Raw genomic sequence first — 15,989 nt, forward strand, 5'->3', positions numbered from 1 at the left:
CTCATCTCAGGGCCCACTGTCAAGCAGTTGCATTGAGAAGGATTGTGATGTTTTGTCCCTGCCCCGCGAGAACAAAGGCTGAGCTTGATTAGCAGTCCCTGCTATAGAAGAGGGAGCAGAGAATGCTGGCAAATGGAGCTCCATACTTGCCATTCCTGTGTTTGCCTCCCAGCTGTCAAAGCCAAGCGCATATCCCACATCCTAAGGCTACATGTTTGACGAAGGAGTAAAAATCTGGATATTTAAGCAAGCACAAATATACATTTGGTTTGTTTGAATTCAGATGATGTTCTCCTTGAGCCAGGGTCGTAATCTGTGAGGTGGGCCCAGGGCCAATCTTAAAGAGCTGCTTGGCAACTCTAACCATTGGCAAAAGAAGAAAGAAATTGATAAAGTTTTAAAAATATGCCAAATGCCAAGCAATTTTGTACTAAGTTTCTAATGGTTTGGTTATGGATATTTGCTGCTATTTTTCAGGAACTCCAGTAGCAAGTACCCAACTATTACAAACCTCCACCTGTTCCTCAGGAGGGCCTTTGGAAATACATTTCCAACAACCTTGACAGAGTGAAGAGCAGAGGTGTCCTTTGGGGTGATGTCAGGGACACAAAAGATCCCTGCCTCCCAAAACACTTCCACCACCTTCTGGGTGGTGAATAAATGAGGGAAAATCTTGTCTAGAGAGAGAGAGCAGTTTATGAACATCTGTTGACTTAAAGTTACTGATAATCAGTTTTTTCCCAAGATTAAGTTTGTTTGTTTTTTTTTAAAAGATTTTATTTATTTATTTGACAGAGAGAGAGACATCTAGGGAGAGAGGGAACACAAGCAGGGGGAGTGGGAGAGGAAGAAGCAGGCTCTCAGCGGAGGAGCCTGATGCGGGGCTCGATCCCAGAACGCTGGGATCACGCCCTGAGCCGAAGGCAGACGCTTAATGACTGCGCCCCCCAGGCGCCCCCCAAGATTAAGTTTTGATGGAGGAAAAAAAAGGGAAGAAAGACAGAGGCCCGTAACTTTGATGGAGGGAGGAAAGAAGGAAATTCAGGAGAAGAAGGAGAAGTTACCCTGTTTCAGGGTGTCTACATCACTGTCCCGGGACGGCTCAGAATGGGTAGCTGCGGCTGAGGCTCTGGCGCCCGGATCATTTGGGAAGTCAGCACACCTGGCTTTGTCTTTCTGGGTCCTTCGTTAGAGTCACTTAGCTGGCAAATTGGAGGGCAGCAGGGAGCCCCATGCTCCCTTCCCCACTGTTCGTAAACCAATGATCAACGTTGACTCTGGTGAAGGTGGTGAGAATGGGATTTGCTCTAGCTGAACCTGTGGCAAAAATCTATCCTAAATTATTTAGCAGCTTTGTTTTGGGGATTCATGTATAATAATTAGGTCAGTCCCCAGGAATCCATCAAAATTCTAGAGGAGAACATAGGCAGCAACCTCTACGACATCGGCCAAAGCAACCTTTTTCATGACACATTCCCAAAGGCAAGAGAAACAAAAGATAAAATGAACTTATGGGACTTCATCAAGATTAAAAGTTTCTGCACAGCCAAGGAAACAGTCAAAAAAACTAAGAGGCAGCCCACGGAAAGGGAGAATATATTTGCAAATGACACTAGAGATAAAGGACTGGTATCCAAGATCTACAAAGAGCTTCTCAAACTCAATACACAAGAAACAAATAAACAAATCAAAAAATGGGCAGAAGATATGAACAGACACTTTTCCAATGAAGACATACAAATGGCTACCAGACACATGAAAAAATGTTCAAAATCATTAGCCATCAGGGAAATTCAAATCAAAACCACACTGAGATACCACCTTACGCCAGTTAGAATGGCAAAAATAGACAAGGCAAGAAACAACAATTGTTGGAGAGGATGTGGAGAAAGGGGATCGCTCCTACATTGTTGGTGGGAATGCAAGTTAGTACAGCCACTCTGGAAAACAGTGTGGAGGTCCCTTAAAAAGTTAAAAATTGAGCTACCCTATGATCCAGCAATTACCCCAAAGATACAAACGTAGTGAAGAGAAGGGCCATATGCACCCCAATGTTCATAGCAGCAATGTCCACAATAGCTAAATCGTGGAAGGAGCCGAGATGCCCTTCAACAGATGACTGGATTAAGAAGTTGTGGTCCATATATACAATGGAATATTACTCAGCTATCAGAAAGAACGAATTCTCAACATTTGCTGCAACATGGACGGCACTGGAGGAGATAATGCTAAGTGAAATAAGTCAAGCAGAGAAAGACAACTATCATATGATTTCTCTCATCTATGGAACATAAGAACTAGGATGATCGGTAGGGGAAGAAAGGGATAAAGAAAGGGGGGGTAATCAGAAGGGGGAATGAAACATGAGAGACTATGGACTACGAGAAACAAACTGAGGGCCTCAGAGGGGAGGGGGGTGGGGGAATGGGATAGACCGGTGATGGGTAGTAAGGAGGGCACGTATTGCATGGTGCACTGGGTGTTATATGCAATTAATGAATCATCGAGCTTTACATCGGAAACCGGGGACGTACTGTACGGTGACTAACATAATATAATGAAAAATCATTAAAAAAAAAAAAAAAAGCACCCAGAATGGAAAAAAAAAAAATTAGGTCAGTCCCTTGTGTTTGTAGGGCCCCTCTCTCCTCCTGAGTTCTGGGAAGAGCTGCAGGAAGAGAAGGAGAAAGTTATTTATTGAGGACCTGCTCTATGACGGTCCCTCTGCTGGAACGTTTAGTGTTTTAGTTCCAAGCCTCAGTGCGATATCACAAGGAAGGAACTAATTTTTCCAACTCATGGTCGAGGAAATTGAGGATTAGGAGGATGTCGTGAAGGTGGTGTTCAAAAGAACCTTTGTCTCTTAGTAAAAGCAGTCTTCTGTGGCCAATGCAAAGGGGAAGCCACTTTCAAGGTATACAGTGGTGGAAGCCAAAGAGCTCTCCTCGGTTTTATTACTCTTTATTTAGTCCCTTTTGTTTTTACGTGGTGCCCAGCTACACTCCCATGTTGAAACACTTACAGATCTTTATGGGAGAAGCCCGTTGTGGTTCTTTTTCTCATCCAACTAGAAATGCACCTAACTCTGTCATGTCAATCCATCCCATCCTCTCAGCTGGTCACTCTGAGTGTTCCAGAGGGTTGTTAACAGGCACAGAGTGTCCCTTCTGTCTAGCCAGGGTCAGATGACATCCACAGATGAGATGCTGGCCATGCCTTCTCTGCCCGCTCCAACCACCTCCATGTCAGGCGCTCTGCTAACCTGGTTAGGTGTTGCCTCCTGTATTAACCCCCAGGGCCCTGAGAGCCTCCTTTCACTTGTTTCCATCTGACCTTGGGGTTTGCTTGTGTTGATTCTGAGCCCTTCCAGGGCAGGGAGGTGGGAGAAACCTGCTCATAGATGAGGCTGTTACTGATGGAAGCCACCAGAGGTTCTGTCCAGCCCGAAGATTAAGTCAAATGTTGGCGGGTAAGTACAGTCGTCTTCTACATCTGACCCAGAGCAGTTCAGGTCTGCCCTCTGGAGATCCTCATTCATTCCGGAATTGGTCCTGAAACTGCCAAATACTGACCGGGAAGTCAAGGCCCAACGTTCAGCAGAGCTCCATCTAGCGGAATTGCTTTCAATTGCAAGCTTTATGCTGCCAAGGGAGTTCCTTTTGCGTAAGGGGTCTGGCATTGGCTTCTTTTTTAGGCTCTGTATCAACGGGATGATTGCGCATTTCCTAAATCCAAATAAGCCGTGTTAACATCTTGTGGATGTATGTTATCCACATATCGCAGGGAATATGTTAATTGAGCAAGGATATTTCAAAGCCTAAGAGCTTGAGTTCCACTTACTCTTGACTTGCGGGGGTGGGGGGAGCAGAGTGGATCTCTTATACTGGGGTGGAGTCCCTGGCTGCTGGGGAAGTGGTGGGGAAGGTGAGGAGAGAACAAGGCACATGTCCTGGAAATTTCCGTATCAGATCAGGCATGGGCAGATTAAATGAATGTTGTGCTCATGAACACAGAGGCAGACAGATGAGAGGGCATCCCAGGCTTCAGAAGCTGGCTCTCAGCCATCCAGAGGGAAAATCCCCATCTCTCCCCCACCCCACCAGGCTGGCATTGTCAGGAGGTCCTGTTTAACTCTTTCTACATCACCTGTTGCCCAATGTGTTCTGAACACAAATGATTTCAGTCCTTTCATCCCCCTCCTTCAGAGGCAGCTTGCTATAATTTCGTAGGTTTAGAATTTCAGGGAATTAACTGCTCAGATAACTCCCACCACCCAGCCACCCTGGAACTCTGTGAGGAATAGTGTATTCATTTCCTAAGGCTGTTTTAGTAAAGTACCACAAACTGGTGGCTTAAAGCAACAGAAATGTATCGTCTCCTGGTTCTGGAGGCTGGATTCCAGGATCCAGGTGTCAGCAGAGTGAAGCTCTCTGCAGGTGCTAGGAAAGACTCTGTGCCAGCCTGGTGTTTCTGGCCTGGTCTTCCTTAGCTTGCAGACATGTCACACGAGCCTCTCCTGGGGGCATCACATGGTGATCTCTCAGCCTCTTCCCTCCATGTGCACCTGCGTCTTCATGGTCTACTCTGTGTGCATTTCCTCTGCTCTTCTTATGAAGACACCAGTCATATTAGATCAGGGCCTCAGCCTCCTCCAGTGTGACCTCATCTTTACTTCCATCTTGATTCTATCTTGCAAAGTTCCTATTTCCAGAGAAGGTCACATTCACAGGTAGTGGTGGTTAGGACTTTGATATATCTTTTTGAGGACACATTCAACCCACGAGAAATAGGAAGGGACAACAACAGCAGGCAGAAACCACAAGACCAACGCCAGTTTTGAGGGTGGGAGAGCATGGAGGCAGGGACTCCCCCATGCGGCCGGTGGTTGTTTTCTCGAGTTCCCACATTCTTATCCCTTCAGACTTCCATTACAGGAGGCTACATATGCAACACCAGACAAGACCCCAATATCACATACTATTATTATGGTGAGAGTAGAAATATATTTTAAACACATGCCCTTTATTTTTGGTGGGTGTATTAGAAATAAATATGATCCACTTTACACTCTCTGTGCATTTCCACTGAAAAAGAGTCAACCAGAAATACGTAGAAACTTTCTTCTCAGTCATTTTATCTAGGATTCCTTCTTTTAAAAAAAAAAAGGATTTATCTACTTATTTGAGAGAGAGAGAGAGAGAGAGAGAGTAGGAGGGAGGGGGAGAGGGAGAATCCCAAGCAAACTCCCTGTTGAGTGTGGAGTCCGAGGGGCTCCATCTCATGACCCTGAGATCATGACCTGAGCCGAAACCAAGAGTCAGACGCTCAACCAACTGTACCACCCAGGCGCCCCTCTAGGATTCTTTCTTATCTGCTACATTATTTATTTCATAAATAATTCAATAAATCCTATTGCACCAAAGCATACAACACTTCTATTTCTCATATTTTTTATAATCCTATTGCCTTGTTACTGATAATGTATGCATGTTTGCAACACTTAAGTGCTATCCTTATAGAAAATACTTTATCCCTCCTTTCAAATAGACATAATAACAATGCTGGTCATTGACTGACTGCTTCTAGAAGCCAGACAGTGTGCTAATTGACTTTTATGCATCATTTTATTTACCTCTTAAAATAAGCTTATGCTGTAAGTATAATTTCTACTTCACAGATGAGGAAGCTGATCTTGGACAGCAGAGTATCTTGTCCCAAATCACATAGCTCTTTAGTGGTGAAGGTGGAATCCGGATTTGAGTTTATGATTCCAAAGCTTATACTGGACTACCTTCACATAATATCTTCCACTGTCAGCCTGGTGAACTTTCCTTGACCAATCTCGTCCCTTTTCCTCACCCCAACCTTTGACTCACAAGAAGAGCAGTTCAGGTGTAGGTATAATGGTCCAAACCCATTTCAACATTCCCACATATTACTTTTGACCACTAGATGGAAATATGCCTATCTTCTCACCTCCAAAATATCCTGAGCTCTTCAACAAATACATTTGTGAACTCATCTCCCTTCTTTGACTCCCTGAAATCCAAATGGCCATAGAGCCAGAACCACATTATTAGTGAGTCGAAACACATAGAACTGGACCAATGGATTACACTGTTCATCACTTCATTAAAAGTGCTAAGTATTCCACAGCAATTCCAGATGGTGGTCGAATCAACAATCAATTTACATACAGTAGACACTATAGGCTTGGAAACTACACGAATGTGTGTTTCAATCCATAAAGAGCTACATCGATGTAATAATCATAATAAAAATCATGAATCTAATGAAGGTGAAGATGTGATGAGCAACTTTAAAATGGCCCTGGTAGTTTTTATAAAATCACATCTAATTGTTATGGACTATGCATGGGTGGTAACTTTATATGGACACGGTACATGATGGATGGAATGTCGCATCTGTGAGTGTGTGCTTGACCTTATTGGGCCATGTGCCAGGCCCTGTGTAAGGTATGGTGTATACACCAGTGAACCTGATAACACAGGTCCTGGCTCATGTCATGGCCTGTGCCACGGTAGGTACAAATAGACGGATGAGATCTGCCCTGGGAGTTATGTGTGTGTGTGCGTGTGTGTGTGTGTGTGTGTGTATACGTATATAAATGTATGTGTGTGGTTGTGTATATAGAGTTGATCTTCATTATTCATGGGTTCCATATCTGTGAATTCACCTACTCACTAAAATTTATTTATAACCCCAAAATCAATACTTGTCCTTTGTGGTCAATTGGCGAGATGTCCAGAGTAGTAAAAAATTTGAACCCCTTGATGTGACATGTTCCTAGCTGAGGGCAGACAAGGCAATGCTCTACCTTGTTTCAGCCACCACGTTGTAAACATGTGTCCTTTCCACCATCTATTTAGTGTCATGTTTCTTGCATTTTTGTGCTTTTTGTTGATTTCACTGTTTAAAATGTCCCCAAGGATAGGGCCGCCTGGGTGGCACAGCGGTTAAGCGTCTGCCTTCGGCTCAGGGCGTGATCCCAGCGTTCTGGGATCGAGCCCCACATCAGGCTCCTCCACTGGGAGCCTGCTTCTTCCTCTCCCACTCCCCCTGCTTGTGTTCCCTCTCTTGTTGGCTGTTTCTATCTCTGTCAAATAAATAAATAAAATCTTTAAAAAAAAAATGTCCCCAAGGATAGAGGTGAAGCCCTGCCTGGTGTCCCTAAGTGCAAGAAGGCTGGGCTGTGCCTCACGGGGAAAACAGGTACGCTAGAAAAGCTGCCTGCAGGCATGAGTTATAATGCTACTGTCATGAGTTCAATGTAATTAATTAACCATACATATTAAATAAGGTGTCTTTCAAAGGAAACACACAAAAAGAAAGCTTATATACTGGCCAGTTGAAATATGATCAAAACTCAAAGCAAACTAACCTTGTGTTTCCCCCAGGAGCAGGATTCACGGTGACCTTATGGATCATGACTACTGTGAATCAGAACTGACTGTGTATTTTATACACACGCACAGAGTTGTAGAGAATATTAAGAGAATTCCACATGATCCTGATGGGGGGTGGCATCTATAAAAATCAGTACGGCTGCTCAGCACCTCTCAGATGAGTCACGTGTTCACAGATGGGAGGAGGAACGTGGATTAAGGTAACTACACTAGGTGAAAAGAAAAGTTATTAGATTAAAAGTTGTTAGATTTCGAGAGGACTTCCGATTTGTGTACCAAATAGTCTGATCTTTGCATCTTTCATTTAACGCAGGAAGGTATAGGTAAGAAGGAAAGGGAAGACAGGAAAACCCTCTAGTGTCCCACAGTTGAACGTGGGATGGAAGGGTTGGGAAGGGCTGACTTCTGATCCCATGAAGGGACTGAGAAAGAGCAAGGCTAATCATGTCCCGATAGGCTCCAGGGATGACAACCACGGGTGTTACAATTTTCTTATCATTTTTCTGTTAGTTTTAAGCCTCTCCTCTGACTGTTTTCCTGCCCTGGCCAGCACTAAATTGACTTGATGACTTCAAAAATATTTCTAACCTTATTTAGAGTTGGAGGAGAGCAAGAAAGATCAGCAGGGTCCCTCCCTGCCATGCCTGAGTGAGAGATGGAAGCCTGGCTAAGGTCAGATGGGGCGGCTACAAACAGCAGCCAGGCAATCCAGGGGCCCCGCTGAAAGGAGAAACAGGGGAGCATCCCCACCAGGCAGAAATAGCTCTAAGACAGTGCCCACAGGCAAATGATCCTTGGGTGACTTCCCTATGGCCAACCATACAAGAGGAACCTGGACCTTTTAAGAGCCATGTCAGGAAGTTCCAAGGACTACAGTGATTGGAGCTTGTGAAAAATGTGTGGTCAACTCAGAGGGCTTTGTGGATCTATCAGAGCCAAGGAACGAGGAAGATGACTCAGGAGCCTGAGGGGGAGTGTGTGTCAGTACCTGCTGGAAGGAATACAGAGCTACTCAGAACTAGTCAATAATGCTTTTGTTTCTCTATCATAGAAAATGATCTTTCTACTGGGAAGTGGAAAAGAAAAATAAGCCTGGAGATGCGAAACCCAGAGAGCGCACTAGAGCGAGAGCTGATAGGCCTCCAAGCTCAGAAGAACCGCGTTCTAGGGGGCTGGGAGCCATTGCAGGGGTGGCCTGAAGAGCAGGATCCCCGAGAGAGCAGTGACAACTCCCAGTGACAAATCAGAGGGGGGAGGTGGAATGTATAAACAATAAGGATTGATTTCCGGCTAAAGGTGACAGTGTGTCATTAAGCAGTCCATTTTTAGCCATCGGCATGAGCACTAGGAATGGGCGGTGACAAACCAACTACACTTCCCCATTTTAGAGGCTGACTATTTTACTAGCAGGTCATGGGAAATCCAGAGAACTCGTGGATGTGGGTTTTGGCAGAGGCTCTCGTGGCACCACGTGAACAAAATGGAGAAATGTGAATTAGGGATGATCATCTCACAACCACAGCCTGGGAGCTCCCAGGGTCCAGAGCCTGGACCAGAATCTCCCTCCCGATTCCGAAACGCAGGAAAATACAAAGATGCGTTCCTTCCTTGAGTGAGCTCGTTTCTCAAAAGCTTAAACGCAGTAATTCCGCTAAGTTTCCACTCAAAAACTTGTATATAAGCATTCATAACATATTCTATTTAGCCAAAATGTGGAAACAAAGTCAAGTGGTGCAGGTAAGATAGCCTCCGGCTTGTACACCAGTTAGCCGGTTTTATCTGTGTAAGCCCGTGGATGGGCCTTATATAAATGGTTAAGTTTCCAAAAGGTGCGATGTAACCCCCATTCTCTCAGACCAGATGTGCACACCTCTCCCCGACGAGGACTTTCTGAATTAGATCTGGGCTGTGGCTACTTAAATTTAACTTATTTGGTGACAGATGGTGACAACACTGAATAATGCATAGAATTGTTGAATCATTATGTTGTACACCTGAAACTAAGATAACACTGTATGTTAATGATACTTCAATTAGAAATTTAAATTATTTAAAATTGAATAAAATTAAAAATTCATTTGCTCCGTGGCACTAGCCACATTGCCAGTGCTGGTAGCCATTGTGGCTAGTGGCTGCCATATTGGACAGACAGGTTCAGAACATATCCATCAACTCAGGAAGTTCTGTAGGACAGTTCTGATCTAGAAGTTTGTGCCTTCACCTTTGAAAGCATTTCTGATTTTTCACAGGTACCCAAGCTGAGTTGACCACCTTCTTGATCCTCTAGAATTGAAATTCTGTTGCTGTCATGAAAACCATCTCTGTTTCAGACCTTGTCAGAAGTTTGAGCCTGCTGTTAACATCGGTCAGCACCAAGGAACATCATGTTTCATTTCTTAAGTGGTGACTTTTCTGACGCTGTTGCCAATTTTATATTTTATGCATCACGTTTCCTTTTCTAAGTCATAATGATGAATGGAAAACTCTCAGAGTTTGGAGACAAATGTAGGAAAACTGAAGAGAACTGTAAGACAGACGCATTAGCTGGAGGGGTGGGTGCTGACTGGGCTGACTTCAGTGGACTGGCCATTAGGCAGACCTGGGTATGAGTTTCGTTATTAATGAGGGTATCATTGATGATAAAGGGGTTGTGACAGCAAGCATTACAAGTAGTCATTATATGCCAGAGTCGACTTAACACACTTTAATCACCACAGACAATATAATTGATTTCAAAGTCTTCATAGCTTGATATTGAAATTAAATGGTAGTTGATGAAGCCACGCCCACTTACAGTTTCGATCTAGAGTGGAAAATCCAGTCCTAGCAGAAGATGCTCACAGGAAGGATTTTTTTCCAGTTTCTACCTATGCCCAAAGACCCTTAATAAAACATTCCAGACTAGAAATCGCCTTTTCCAAGTGATTTTCAGGAGAATAAACCCTGCTCTCCTAGGACACAATTTTTGACCATTCAATTAAATCCTTCTTGAAATGTATTTTGGTTAGTCAAATAGAGGCACTGTTACCACCCAGCGACTTCCCGAGGAGCCCCGCTGAGAATATTCCCGGGACAGTTTTCCTCGAAGAGGGAACTCTTGAAAAGTGTTGCTCAGACACGTAGAATTTCCCTGAAAGATCACAGGAGAATATTCGTGGCCCAAGTTTGACATTACGGCACGTGCTAGCCTGGCTAGGAAGGTGCTAGCATGTTTTATGCATTTAAATTAATATTCAGAAATATGACTGGTGTGGTAGTGAAGAGATTTTGGCAGAAGCTGTTGTGCAGCCCTTGACAATTAGAGTTGAGAAAATATATTGAGATGTCTGGAGCATAAATTATGAAATAACCTTCCAACGTGACATTTATGGACTTTCATATTTTCCAGCATTCCCAAAGAGAAGACAGACTGCTCTCAGAGTCAAGCGTGTCTCTCAGTATATTGAGAGGCCAAAGAGCAGAAAGATGGTACGTTCTGGAAACAGGAGAGATAAGCAAGCAGAGGTGGGTGCTGGTTGACCTCTGCAATAAAGGCAAATTCTTCAGGACAAAGTTACCATTCTTTTAAGAGGCATAAGATAGGAGGAGGTTAAAGACTTTGGATCAATCATTCATTCATGCATTCATCCAATTATTAATTCAGTTGCTTATTTGTTTGTGGGAGAATGAAATTTTCTTTCCCCCTGAAAGCCTTCCTTCCCTCTGCCCCATGAAGAGAGGGTCTTGGAAAGACAGACAAGCTAGACAGACATATTAAATGTGATAATGTACATTAGTGGTCAATTTTGGTGAGAAGGTCTTGTCTTGTTCATGTCCTGCTCTGAGGAACCTGAAAGTTTTATGACTTGTGCTAATGAGGGCAGCAGGAGGGACCCAGCTCTGCCCATCTGGATGGTGCAGGAAGAATGTTCCTCGTGATCCTGTGGACTGCTGCCAGGATGGAGCCAGGATCCTGGGGAAGGAGTGGGGGAGGAAGGAGAAAATGAGAGGGAGCAGAGAAAGCAGGGACCCTCTCAGGAGCCCATGGAGGAAAGTTCAGTATAGGGGGACACTGAAGGAAAAGTAAGGCAATGTCTGCCCCCATCTTCTGGAAGCATGTGTGTTTCGGACTGGCTAGAAGCAAGGATGGTTTCTTTCTGGTGATGGACTGATCAGCTGGCCCTCAGACCCTGGGGCAGGGAGGGAGGACGCTGGTTAAGGACGTGTTTTTCCATAGGTCCTTGGAAGCCCTTCGTGAGGAACGTTAGAAATTTCGCAGTCGGATCATCTCCAGCAGCTGCTTCTAAGGACTGTCTATTGGAAAGGAAAGACTCCTGAGTGAACAAATGGACACAGACAGCGGTGAGAGAAAGAAGCAGTCACTGCCATATGCCAGGCACCTGTGGAAACACTAGCCTCCCTCAAGAAGATCCCATGAACAGGTGTTTTATAGTTAGGTTTTAAAATATCTTAGTTAATTTGCTTGCTATGGTAGGCAGAACAATGGCCCCCAAAGATGCCCATGAACTCACCCCTGCAATCTGTGAAGATGTTACTTCTCATGGCAAAAATGACCACGTAGATGTGATTAAGTTAAGGATCTAGAGATGGGGAGATCATCCCGGATTATCCAGGTGGGCTCAGTGTAATCCCAAAGGTCCTTAGACGTGAGAGAGGGAAGCAGGAGATTCAGAGGCAGGGGAGATGGGGCAATGAAAGCAGAGGTGATGCCATCACTGCCTTTGAAGATGGAGGAAGGGCCACAAGCCAAGGAATGTGGGCAACCTTTAGAAATTGAAAGAGGAAAAAGAAACAGATTTCCCCTAAGTCTTAGGAAGGAACTGTCAGATAATACATTTGTGTTGTTTTAAGCCACTAAGTTCGTGTCATTTGTTACAGCAGCAATGAGAAATGGATACACTTGCCTTTAACCAGATGACCTGAAGTTTTTATGAGAGGGGCACCTGGGTGGCTCAGTGGGAAGTGCCTGCCTTCAGCTCAGGTCATGATCCCAGGGTCCTGGGATTGACACCCACATCTGACTTCCTGCTCAGTGGGGAGCCTGCTTCTCCCTCTCCCTTTGCTGCTCCCCCTGCTTGTGCTCTCTTGCTCTCTTTCTTTGGCAAATAAATAAATCTTTTTTAAAAAATAAAGTTTTTATGAGAAAAGTAAAAAGGACAGATTTCTTTCATTCACATTAGAAATATATAATATTATCTTAGGAAGGCAAAACAAAGCATGATCAATATCTAGGATATAGATTTCCCCCAAATAAGTGGAGTTCTTGCCTGTTAATGTCCTATTTTTGCAGCCTGAGAGTATGGAGGGGGAGCCCTGTCCTGTCCACACACCAGCCAAAGCAACACCCCTTATGGATGGACTGGAGCTCACCCCTCCTCCCTCTTGTGCCCACATTCAGTTCCACTCTTCCCAGACTCACTCTCCTGCTGAGTTTCCAATGAACCCTGCCTCTCCTAGGGTAACCCTTCTAAGGAGGTCATCAACATCTTCCTCTTTGGGAAGAATTGGTCAGCAGGCTTTGTGCTTGTCTGGGTGACTGAGGCCCATCCAGCCAAGGACAGGTTATTCAAGCATTGGTTACAGACCTGCATGGCCCCAAGTTTTATGCTGCAGGCTGCCAGGCCCAGGTCTGCTGGAGGAGAACCCCCAGGACTAAGACTTCAAATGTTCCTGAGGGACAGTAAGACACAGAAATCAACCATGAGCTCATGTGAAAGAAATGTAGATATTTTCCCATCCCCCTTCTAAGCAGGCCACCAGCCCAGTCTTAGCATCTTAGAGGGCTGGGTTTCTCTCATCCCGTTACAATTTAATTTTCAAAATTCTGGGCCAAAGAGCTCAATTGTCCATTGAGGAAAGGAGCTGCACTCGTTTCTTGTTGCCACTATAACAAATGACCACAAACTTGGAGGCTTAAAATGACACAGATTTACCCAAAGAAAAACAAAAACATGAATTTGAGAAGATATATGCACCCCACGTTTTTGGCAGCATTATTTATAGTAGACAAGATGTGGAAGCAACTCAAGTGCCCATCGACAGATGAATAGATAAGGAAGATGTGTATATATGTACACACACACACACACACACACCTCACACACAGTGGAATATTACACAGCCATAATAAAGAATGAGATCTTGGCATTTGTGACAACATGGACGGACCCAAAGGGTATCACGCTAAGTGAAATAAGTCAGACTGAGAAAAACAAATACCATACGATTTCACTCATATGTGGAATCTAAAAAAAAACAACAAATGAGTAAACAAACAAAAACCGAATCATACCTATAAATACAGAGAACAAGCTGATGGTTGCCAGAGGGAAGGAGGGGGATGGGCAAAATGCATGAAGGGGAGGGGGAGATACAGGCTTCCAGCCAGGGAATGAATAAGTCACAGGGATGACAGGTACTGCATAAGGAATATAGTCAATGGCACTGTAATAGCATCATGTGGTCCTAGATGGGCCATACATGTGGTGGGCACGGCATAACATACAGAGAAGCTGAATCACTATGTTGTACCCCGGAAACTAATGTAACGTTGTGTGTCACCTATGCTCACATTTAAATGAATGAATGAATGAATGAATAAATAAATAAATAAATAACACAAATTTATTTCACAGTTCTGGAGGTCAGAAGCTTGAAATGGGTCTCGCTGGGCGAAAATCAAGGTGTCGACAGGGCTGTGTTCCTGCTGGCGCCTCCAGGAGAATGTTTCCTTGCCTTTTCCTGCTTCCAGAGGCTGTCCGCGGCCTTGGCCGGAGTCCCGCACTCACACCACTCCCAGATCTGCTTGCATCAATTACCTCGGACTCTTCTGTAGTCTAATCCCCATTGCTCAGCCTACTAAGAGGACGAGAGGGCTGAGAAAGTGAGGAGTGGTGTGACCCCTGAGACAGGGTGCAGATCTCACAGGCCTGAGGGGTGGGTTTCTCTTCACCCCACTGCCTTTGCAGCACGCTGTCAGCCGCAGAACTTCGATGGGATAACCAGACAGCCAGACCCAAAGCCATGAAGCTAAAGATCTCTGTGTCCGAGCCTCGCTCAGGAAGAACATGGCTGCCCGCCTTCCAAGGGGCCCAGGAGCTGACATCGTTAGCGTGAGGATCCAAAGCACCACTCAGGACGGCCTAAAAACCCTAAAACCCAAAGGCCTTCCCCCGCATTTTCTGGACAGACTCACAGCATACTCGGGAAGCAGAGGGGCCCCCACAACCTGGTAGTGAATTCCTTGCTTCTCTTGTCAAGTGGAGGCCCAGAGCTGTCTGATTTGGACAAAAAAATGTGGTAAAGGGGCACATTTCACTCCCGAATGTTGTCGATACCACACCATCGCTGTTTGTGGAGATGAGGCAGAATTGGCTTTTAAAGCAAATACTCCGATGTGTTAACTTTTCCATCATGTCGTGATTATCCGCTCCAAGAAGGCTGCTTTTTTATAAAATGAGTTTTTTAATCTCCAAGGCTTTAGGTCTCTTCCTTTTCTACTTTCTGGGTATGGGCGGCCCCCAAAAACAACATGCAGACCAGCCTCGGGGTTTGGACTTTCATTCTCTGTGGCCACCAAGAGGGCCAGATCAGAGCTCCCAGGGGCCTGTAATCAGAACTCTTTGCCCTTCCCCCAATTTGAATGTCCCTCCTGAGAAGAGGTCGCAGCGTGCCTTCAGGGTCAGGTATGAGGATTACAGGGATAGCTGGTTCTCAAACCTGACCAGCTTTGGACTCCATACACCGCACCCACCAGCGACTGGTCGGGATGGGAGCCCAGGTGAGCAGCCGGACGAGCGGGTCTCATTACCCTCCGTTCAGCGGGGAAGACCGCCATGCAGACCCAGCAGGAAAGATGGCTGCATTTATTCATAAGCGGGAAGGGACATCTGCTACTTAAAACCTGACGTGACCGTAATGGCTTCTCCATTTGAAGGGCACTGGCATCGTTCATTTCCGTGGGAAAATGAATCCCCTCCTGCTCGGGGGAGCCAGGGAGGCCGAAGAGTCACAGCCCCTGCAGTCTGTCTGTGGTCACCTGGGGCGGAAGGCCGGGCGCTTAGGGGGCACGGGGGTGCCCTTGGCTGTGCGGAGGCAGGCCCGGAGCTGAGTAAGGGCCTCGGGGGCAGCTACGCTGGCTTGACCAAGTACAGGACGGAGTCCAAGGGTAGGGGCAAAGGAAGTTCAGAAATGGAGAAGTTCGGCCTTGGGAAAGAGTTGGCCGGGGGAGGGAGCGGCGGAGACGGACAAGACACAGAGGCTGTGGAGAAAGCTGCCCCCGAGAAACCTCCAACGTGGGGATTTACGTCTCTGACGTCATTTGTGCTTCTGCAGGTAATGATCATCTTGAATGTTTCGTAGGTACTTAGGCTGTGCCCGGCACACTGATTGGTTTACCTCCTTGGTCTCCCATAATGACCACGATAAAGTGGGTTCTATTAATATGCTCATTTGGGGGGTGAGAGAGGGACGCACAAAAGGGTTCAAAGTACCTTGGTGAAGATCACAAAGCCTTTAGGTGATGAGAGCCCCAAGTCTGAGCCAGGGGCCCACCCTCTTGAG

Source organism: Ursus arctos, unplaced genomic scaffold, assembly GCF_023065955.2.
Source record: "Ursus arctos isolate Adak ecotype North America unplaced genomic scaffold, UrsArc2.0 scaffold_17, whole genome shotgun sequence".
Lineage (NCBI taxonomy): Eukaryota > Metazoa > Chordata > Mammalia > Carnivora > Ursidae > Ursus > Ursus arctos.